At 39.3% G+C, this 9,112-nt stretch overlaps 1 long non-coding RNA gene across 1 annotated transcript; it reads left to right on the forward strand.

The window, feature by feature from the left end:
- Positions 1 to 8,002: 8,002 nt before the first annotated feature.
- Positions 8,003 to 8,755, forward strand: LOC124861000. Its single transcript, XR_007036538.1, has 2 exons — positions 8,003 to 8,606; positions 8,687 to 8,755. It is a non-coding gene; the product is annotated as an uncharacterized LOC124861000 (long non-coding RNA).
- The last annotated feature ends 357 nt before the right edge of the window (positions 8,756 to 9,112 follow it).

A 9,112-nucleotide genomic window follows, 5' to 3' on the forward strand; every position in this document is an offset into this window, starting at 1 on the left:
TGGATATGGTTCGTCCTTCTTGGTGGTATGCTGACATTACCCTGGATACCGTGGCTCTTGATACATCACAAAGACTTGCTGTCTCGGTCACAGATGCGCCAGCAAGACGTGCACCAACAATTTGTCCTCTTTTGAACTCTGGTATGTCACCCATAATGTTGTGTGCATTTCAATATTTTGAGCAAAACTGTGCTCTTACCCTGCTAATTGAACCTTCACACTCTGCTCTTACTGGTGCAATGTGCAATCAATGAAGACTGGCTACCAAGCTGGTCCAATTTAGTCATGAAACCTCCCACACTAAAATGACAGGTGTTTCAGTTTCATTGTCTAACCCCTGTATATGGACCATCTAGCTGTGTTTCTGATAAACATAAAAATAATGGGTGGAGAAGTGAGGAAGATATCACATGAAAAGGTTCATATAGTTTTTGATTCTCAAATGTACTTAACATCTTTTCATGATTGTCAATGACAAAAAATCAGGATTGCTGAACAGAAAAGTAATATTCAGAATAAAAAGCATACAGATGTTTAGTAGCATGCATCTTTAAAACATTGAGTTGACTGACAACATTTTAAATCAGATACATTTTGGTATAGGTTAGCAGTTAACAAGTTAACAATGCTTTTACTATGTTCATATTCCTGATTCAATCAGGTTAACAGAAAGAGTGTAGCTGCAGTTAACAGATCTACCTCAGGCTGCATCAAACAATGGCGGCTCATAATCTGCTCCTACTGAAGAAAAACCTAAATCACCCCATCAAAGCGAGAAAATATGTGCATCAGCAGTTAATGAATTTATGTACCTGCCACAACAAAGCCATTGTTTGACTTTTAGTGTCATTACTGCTGGGTCTCTACACATTTGTTCCAATTTGTTTGTAATAAATATCTGTTAGCAATTGAACTGATAATTTCGCAACAGGGTTTGTGCTAGACATCTTTGATTTATGGCAGTGTCTGACCTTAAAGCTGGTCTTTTCATCATGAATGTTTTTCCTGGCTGTGACCTTGTCAGGGCCTTGTCTGTCTGTCAGCTAGCTCTGCTAAAAAGGCAAAAGCAATCTGGCAGCCTCCCACGAATAAATGGGGAGGGTGTTTGTGGTGGTGAAGGGAGAAACAAGGCTGGAGGAGGGATGAAGGAGATGTGACCTTTCTACTTTCAGATAATTGTGTTTAGGTAAACAGCCTTTTGGAAGTGAGCTGTGTGACAGGTTAGTGGATGTCATAGCAAAGAAATTTGTTACCCGATGGCTTTTGTTGCATTATTCTAAAATTTTATTAAATATGTAACACTTAAGTTAAAGAGCTTCTAATATCTTTGTTATTTGTTTTTAGACTGCATACATCATCGTATTTAGAGTTAGAAGACCCAAAAAATTTTAAAACATATAAAACAATCATGAGTTAAAGTTGATTCCTCCACCATTTTGAAATTAAATTAAATTATTTTGAAAAGCAATCTTTCGCAAACCAAACAAGCCTTTTTAGTCCTCTTATTAAAGCAGGAAGGCAATACCCTAAATAGATTTTGTAATGTATTTAGAAGCTCCATCTGAAAGTCTCACATGGTTAAATACAGTTTTGCTTGATGGATGCATTTCTTCTAACCCACCAAAATTGTGTCTTTATTGGAAACGTTTGCTCCAGTATTATGAAACAGTTGGAATATTGGTTCTGAGGATAGGAACAACCCGAAGTTGAGAGATGAGGACACAACACAGTTCATACCACAGCCACTGCAAATAGCGTGAGCAGAGTCAGCAGTCAGACCACTGTGGTTTTCATTTGTGTTGGTTTTCATCATTCCCTATTGTCCATTATAATCCTTATTGCAATTTCCTATTAACTTATCTATGTTCATAAGTGTCAGTTTGTTCTTGTGTCATTAGCTTATTTCTTTATATTATATATATCTTAGTTTATTTCTTGTGCATTTTGGTTTATTCCCCTTAGGCTAGTATTTTCCTTTTTCATCTTAAATTACTCTTTTCTTGTGTCTTAGTATAGCTTCTTGGGTTAATTGGCCTCTCTCCCTCTGCTTACCTTCTGCCATCAGCTGCTCTACATTATTTCCTGATTAACACAACGGTATCCAGTATCATTCTCCACACCTCCCTCAGCGCATATATGCTCACTCACTCTATTTGTTTTTTGCTGGATCCTCCCGTTATTCATCATTTCCATACCTGTTGTTCTACCCATGTTCTTAGTCCTGTTCTCCTTGTACTCTCCTGTAAGTTTGTACTTTTCCTTATTTTGTTAAACTTCACCATGTTCATCCAATGTTTCTGTCTGCAGCTGGGTCTAACTTCAAACCCAAAAAACCATAACATCCGGTGTTCCAAACACAACGTCTTCACTCTGGCAACTTTTTGTTTGCAGTCTTTTTTTTTTACTGTTTTTTTATTTTTATTTCTTGATTCCAGAGATAAAAATAAATATAACTCACCTAAGCTATGAGCCTAAACAAAGCTGAAAAGGAGAAATTGCAAAAATTATGAAACGTGCTCTTTCTGTGTGTTGCAATATCAGTCGTTCAACCTCTACGGCATGTCACTATATTCTTTTGAGTGAAACGCAATGCATACTGATGGTGTCCTGGCTTAAAGGTCATCACCGCAGCATTAGTGGGTAAAGCCACAGCTTCTGTGGCATAACGGCGTTTTTAAAAAAAATGCACCTAACTCTCCGGCATTGAGTGGTGGCTCGTAATGAGAAAGGCTCAGGAGAGGTCACCTGTATGTCCAGCCTCAGCAGTGAGGACTTTATTGAGAAGCGCTCATAGACACAAAAACACACAATCATTCCTCTCGGGCACACACACACCCACACACACAGGACGGGTGCTCCTTCAACCAGAAAGGAGACTGAGATTGGAAATAAAGACCATCCTCTGTGTCTGAGGACTGTGAATAGGAGTAGTAATGTTTTCAATTTGAGCCCTGAGAGCCATAATGGAGCTCATTGTACACCACCTAGATACTGTAGTAATGTTGGCCTTAAAGCCTTAGGATTCTATCATCCTTCACCCTCACAATTCCTCGTTTCTTTTTACCCCTCTGTGTGCTGTTCAAGGGATTAATTGTGCAATAGAAGATGGGTTCTTGTTGAAGAAAAAAGAAAACTGTAGGGAGAAGCAAAAAAAAGCATGGATGAAGAGGTGAGGAGTGGATGAATAACACTGTGTTTGACACAGGTTAATTCACACTAAGGCCCCCTCATCACATCTAAATGACACCTGCTCAGAGCTGCTACAGTCATCCACAAAATACTAGAATTCAATTTCATAGAGGTCAAGCCTCGGGGGCGACGTCCTGCATCTTCTACAGTTTCATAGATAACAAATAATAGAATGATTTATGTCAAGAAACATTATTAACAAAATCGTGTCAGCAGCTTTTTAACAAACAAATTTAGGCAAAACATGGCACTGTGACTCACACACATTTGACCTCATATATATATATATATATATATATATATATACAGGGGTTGGACAATGAAACTGAAACACCTGGATTTAGACCACAATAATCTATTAGTATGGTGTAAGGCCTCCTTTTGCGGCCAATACAGCGTCAATTCATCTTGGGAATGACATATACAAGTCCTGCACAGTGGTCAGAGGGATTTTAAGCCATTCTTCTTGCAGGATAGTGGCCAGGTCACTACGTGATATTGGTGGAGGAAAACGTTTCCTGACTCGCTCCTCCAAAACACCCCAAAGTGGCTCAATAATATTTAGATCTGGTGACTGTGCAGGCCATGGGAGATGTTCAACTTCACTTTCATGTTCATCAAACCAATCTTTCACCAGTCTTGCTGTGTGTATTGGTGCATTGTCATCCTGATACACGGCACCGCCATCAGGATACAATGTCTGAACCATTGGATGCACATGGTGCTCAAGAATGGTTCGGTAGTCCTTGGCAGTGACACGCCCATCTAGCACAAGTATTGGGCCAAGGGAATGCCATGATATGGCAGCCCAAACCATCACTGATCCACCCCCATGCTTCACTCTGGGCATGCAACAGTCTGGGTGGTACGCTTCATTGGGGCTTCTCCACACCGTAACTCTCCCGGATGTGGGGAAAACAGTAAAGGTGGACTCATCAGAGAACAATACATGTTTCACATTGTCCACAGCCCAAGATTTCCACTCCTTGCACCATTGAAACCGACGTTTGGCATTGGCATGAGTGACCAAAGGTTTGGCTATAGCAGCCGTGTATATTGACCCTGTGGAGCTCCCGACCGACAGTTCTGGTGGAAACAGGAGAGTTGAGATGCACATTTAATTCTGCCATGATTTGGGCAGCCGTGGTTTTATGTTTTTTGGATACAATCTGGGTTAGCACCCGAACATCCCTTTTAGAGAGCTTCCTCTAGCGTCCACAGTTAATCCTGTTGGATGTAGTTCGTCCTTCTTGGCGGTATGCTGACATTACCCTGGATACCGTGGCTCTTGATACATCACAAAGACTTGCTGTCTTGTCACAAATGCGCCAGCAAGATGTGCACCAACAATTTGTCCACTGGTATGTCACCCATAATATTGTGTGCATTTCAATATTTTGAGCAAAACTGTGCTCTTACCCGGCTAATTGAACCTTCACACTCTGCTCTTACTGGTGCAATCAATGAAGACTGGCTACCAGGCTGGTCCAATTTAGCCATGAAACCTCCCACACTAAAATGACAGGTGTTTCAGTTTCATTGTCCAACCCCTGTAGATCTTTGTGTTAAAACCACTGTTCAACTGAATTGGGAATCACTTGACAAAGCTGTAAAAGTGACTAATATATATATATATATATATATATATATATATATATATATATATATATATATATATATATATATATATATATATCTATATATATTTCTTTTTTTTTTCTTTAATATAATATACTACTCTGTGTTGTTTGTATCACATAAGATCTTATGTGATACAAACAACACAGAGTAGAAGGTAGTAATTATTATATGTTTTTTTTGCAGCACAAATGACTTTTATTTTTCTAATTTTTTTTTAGAGTGAGCTGGCAGGAAAGGGATGGAGAGAGGGGGAAGACTTGCAACAATGGTCGCCTGGGCCGGGAATCAAACTCACAACAGCTGAGATGGAGACTGAAGCCTGTGAATATGGGTCGCGCGCTTTACCCCTGCAACACTGCTGTGTCCCTTGTACATATATAAGGAGAATATACATAAAAAGTTAAAATAAAAATTGGAAATATGTGGGATGCACTTGTAATGAGGCCTCTTTACTCTGAACCTTCTAAATTAAATCAAGTACATTCAACTGCCTTCAAAAGTGACCTAGTAAATAAAGTCATTTTGTGTATGGTAATTCTGGAGAAATCGCAGAGGTCGACAGCTGAATTGGGAGATTCTGTCAAAGAAATAACTTAATTGTGGACTTCAGAAATCTTTCTTCTATGGATAGAATTTGTAAACAGAAGAACCATGACATTGTTTTTTACAGAACACTATTTATGTAATCTGTGTAACGTTTCTTTGCACCATCAATCACCAACAACAGCCACTTCCTGCGTAGACAATTTTAACAGTTGATGCTTTTCATTTTTGCCCTTTATGTCCATTTCTCATCAAATAACGAGAGGCAGGGGCAACATCAAAGTCCTCATTTGTGTGATTTTCATGTCCATCCCACAGCAAAAAAGGTTGTTTTCAACCCTTTATGTCTATCAATAAATTGCCAACAAATAATCCCTTCTCTTCTACTGCCTGGCATTAATACAAAAGAAACTATACTGCACTCCACTGATATAGTTTTTCAGGTTTTTGCAGTGTAATTACATCAGCCTGGATCTTTTCATGATTTTTGAAAAGTACAACAGTAACCAAATAAATGCCTTTTAATTGTGGCTATAGGCTGAATGAATATATACTTACAAATATCTCAAGTTACTTGAGATCAAAAAGTCTCAAATAGTAAAACACATTTTTGAAGTGAGAGGGATGGCCCTGCAATACAGTGTATTTCACTTATTTGCTCTAAATTCTGAAGCACAGCCACTTAATGAGATCCTCAGATTAAAAGGCTATGATCAAAGGAAAATTGAGTAGTTTTCATGAGATGTGCAGCTAAAGTTCTTCTGAAAGGTTTGTGTTTTGAGATGGACATGCAGGCACTTCACGTCCAATCTTAAAAGCTTGCTAATTTTCAAAAGATCTTTTAAGATTCATTTATAAAGGATGATGGAATACAAGCAGCTATTTGTCATCAGACTGTGACTGCCACAAAAGGAGCAGCTTGATTGGATGACAAGGACGCAGCAAATATAAACCTCAGTAACAGGAGGTGATAGATTCACTGCAAGTAAAGTATGTGTACCTGCAAGCAAGTCTCTTTTTGTTGAAATTAATGTGAATATACAAGGTAGCTATGTCATTTAAAAGAAAATATACTATTATTTAAAGGGATTATTTGTGAGTTAATTATCAGTAATAGGTAGTATAGAAGAAGAATATGTCACAGCAAATTTGTAGAAAAGTGAATAAATTGTCTGAGTGGTGGAAGGATAACAGCTAGTCAGACAAACACCTCATATTAGCCAGTTCAAGCTATTTCAACCAAATGAAATTGGAAATATTTATTGTCAGCATACAACACTAAAGTATTAGCGAATGTTACTCAACTACACTTTCATAAGAGGCAGTTGTTAGGGTTGCTGCTGTTTTCTCAGCCGAACAAAATCTTTGTTAACACTACAGTTACACTGGAGGAAGCTGCAGGCTGTATTAATCATAAGATTTTTTTTTATGAGTTTGCCATAATAATTTTCAACTATGGGACCTTGAAAAACACATGAACACACCATCTTTAAAGATGTTGCAGAACTGACAGCCTATTGAAAAATCAAAAAGCTTACTCTGCACCAAAAACAGTCTAACTATAAACTATAAACATCCTTTAACACTAGAACTCCCAGGGCCGTCAATTTGACGGTTTTGAAAGTTTGACATGCCATAACTCTGGTTTATTAAAACTCCTATCTTCCTGGCATCCTGACTTTTTCTAAACCTGTGTCTTGTGTGTTCCTATGTCTCTATTTAAAAAAAAAATAACAAAGTAAATAAAAGATCTAAGTATTTCTACCTTTAACTACCACTGCCGCTATTTTGACGGCCTTGTTATTTACATTGATATTTTTTTCCGCAAGCATTGCCTAGCAACCGCCACTCTAGAACGCAGTCAGATTGTTGGCATCCTACAAATGGCTTCCAGAAGGATATTTTCTGCTCATGAGGCATTGGAAATGCTTCAAAAATTACATGATTATGATTCTGGGGTCGAGAGGGATTCTGACGGCTCTTGGTCAGCATTCAGTTCCAGTGACGGCGGGTCAGAGAGTGAGCCTTGCCCGACTAAAAAACACGAGTTGTCCTGTTAGCGTTCCTCTGCTTGGTGGATGCCGAAATGCTCATCCATGTTCAGGGCTGCAGGGTGGCTGAGGCCCGCAGAGTTTTAGGAGATGATTCCTCCTCGGACATGAGTGTGGATGAGCTGAAGGCATTTTTAGCGCTAGTTTATGTCCGCGGAGTGAAAGGGGGGCGTAACATGCTTTTGGTCAGATTAGTAAAGCTTTTTTTTTAAATATACCCACTACTCTGTATTATTTTTCAGTACTATTTATAAATAATAATAAAACTTAATAGGTTTTGATCAAATACTATTATCTAGTAGTGTTAGAATTCAGGGAGTTCTATTGTTAATATAGTGTTGTATCCCATGGCTGTGGATGTTTTCTGTTGTAGAACTGTTTTGCTATTTTAGCTGACTTTGGTCAGCTAAAATAATGCTTCTGACTAACTAGCTGTAATTCTTCCACCGGAGATGGTCATTGGTTGCACCTAAATGGCACTTAACTCAGACCCATGCTTCAGAAATCAGGAGGAGATGAAGTGTTATACATTGAGTTGGATCGATCCAAGTCAGAGGTGAAGGCAGATGGGACTAAAATTTAGCAGCTATTTCTACTATTTATTTGTTGTCATATCCACGGTGGTTTGTGCGCAGGCTGTTTGGAGGCTGTGTTTTTGTGTGCTGTGTTCTTTCTGTGCAGGGTGTGACTGGCAGGTGCTGCGGCACAGGTGTTGCTCATCTGAGAGCAATCAGCTGGGCTACTTAGGGAGTGAAAACCCAGAGTGAGGCGTCGGCTCATTTTCTCACTTGGCGTGGTAACTGCTAGACCTCTGCTTCTCTGCAGTCCTGCTTCCAAGCAGTTTCTCTGACCTCGTTTTTTACCCCCCCTGCCTTGAAGATCCCCCTTTGCTGAAGGAAGTCGTGGAACCTTTCTGGTCTCCGTTTTCACTTGTGTCATGTTCAGAGGAGTTTGGGAACTCCAGCCTCAACATTTCTGCCTTGAGCCTCCTTTCTGTTTCCAACTCCAAGTCCAGCTTCTCAGGAGCCACCTGAGAATCACAGTCCAACGCTAAGACCCTCCAACCATAGGGGAGTTTCCTGGAAGAGAAGAAACAAAGCACTTCATCCTCTGAAAACTGTTCACAGCCTCAAGCCACCGTGGAGAAGGAATTATTTTCGCCCAGTCTTGCCAAGAACCCCTGTAAGTCAGCATCTAAAGAACATTCACATTTTCTCCGTTTCCACCCAGAGTGTTTACTAGATTCTGTCTTTCTCCTTCAGAGAGACCCCGTTTGTCCGCCAGCTCCAGTCCAACCTTTATCCATGTTTCTAAATAAACTGTTAAAACGCTGTCTTTGTCCACATGGTTGTGTATCTCGGAGTCTAAGAAAACCCCATTATGACATTTTTTGCTTGCTTAGAACTAAAAAATATTAATGCAAGGAGTGATCAAATTTTACTTGGTTAAAAAAATTGAGGGAGCAGAAACAGAAGATTGCTCCCCCATTTTTATTTTAAGTTTCGCAGATGCTCCTTTTGCTCCCTTTTTTTTTTTTTTCAGACCCTATGTAAAAGTTTCCTAGTTGAAGCTCTTAAAAATAATTACATACTACATTCTCCCCATTATCTGAAGAGATCAAAAAATGTGTCATCAAACTTTGGCGCATTGACCCGACTACAGGAAATGGCTTTAAAAGTCTTCCCATT

This window comes from Girardinichthys multiradiatus, chromosome 23 (genome assembly GCF_021462225.1).
Source record: "Girardinichthys multiradiatus isolate DD_20200921_A chromosome 23, DD_fGirMul_XY1, whole genome shotgun sequence".
Taxonomy (NCBI): Eukaryota; Metazoa; Chordata; class Actinopteri; order Cyprinodontiformes; family Goodeidae; genus Girardinichthys; species Girardinichthys multiradiatus.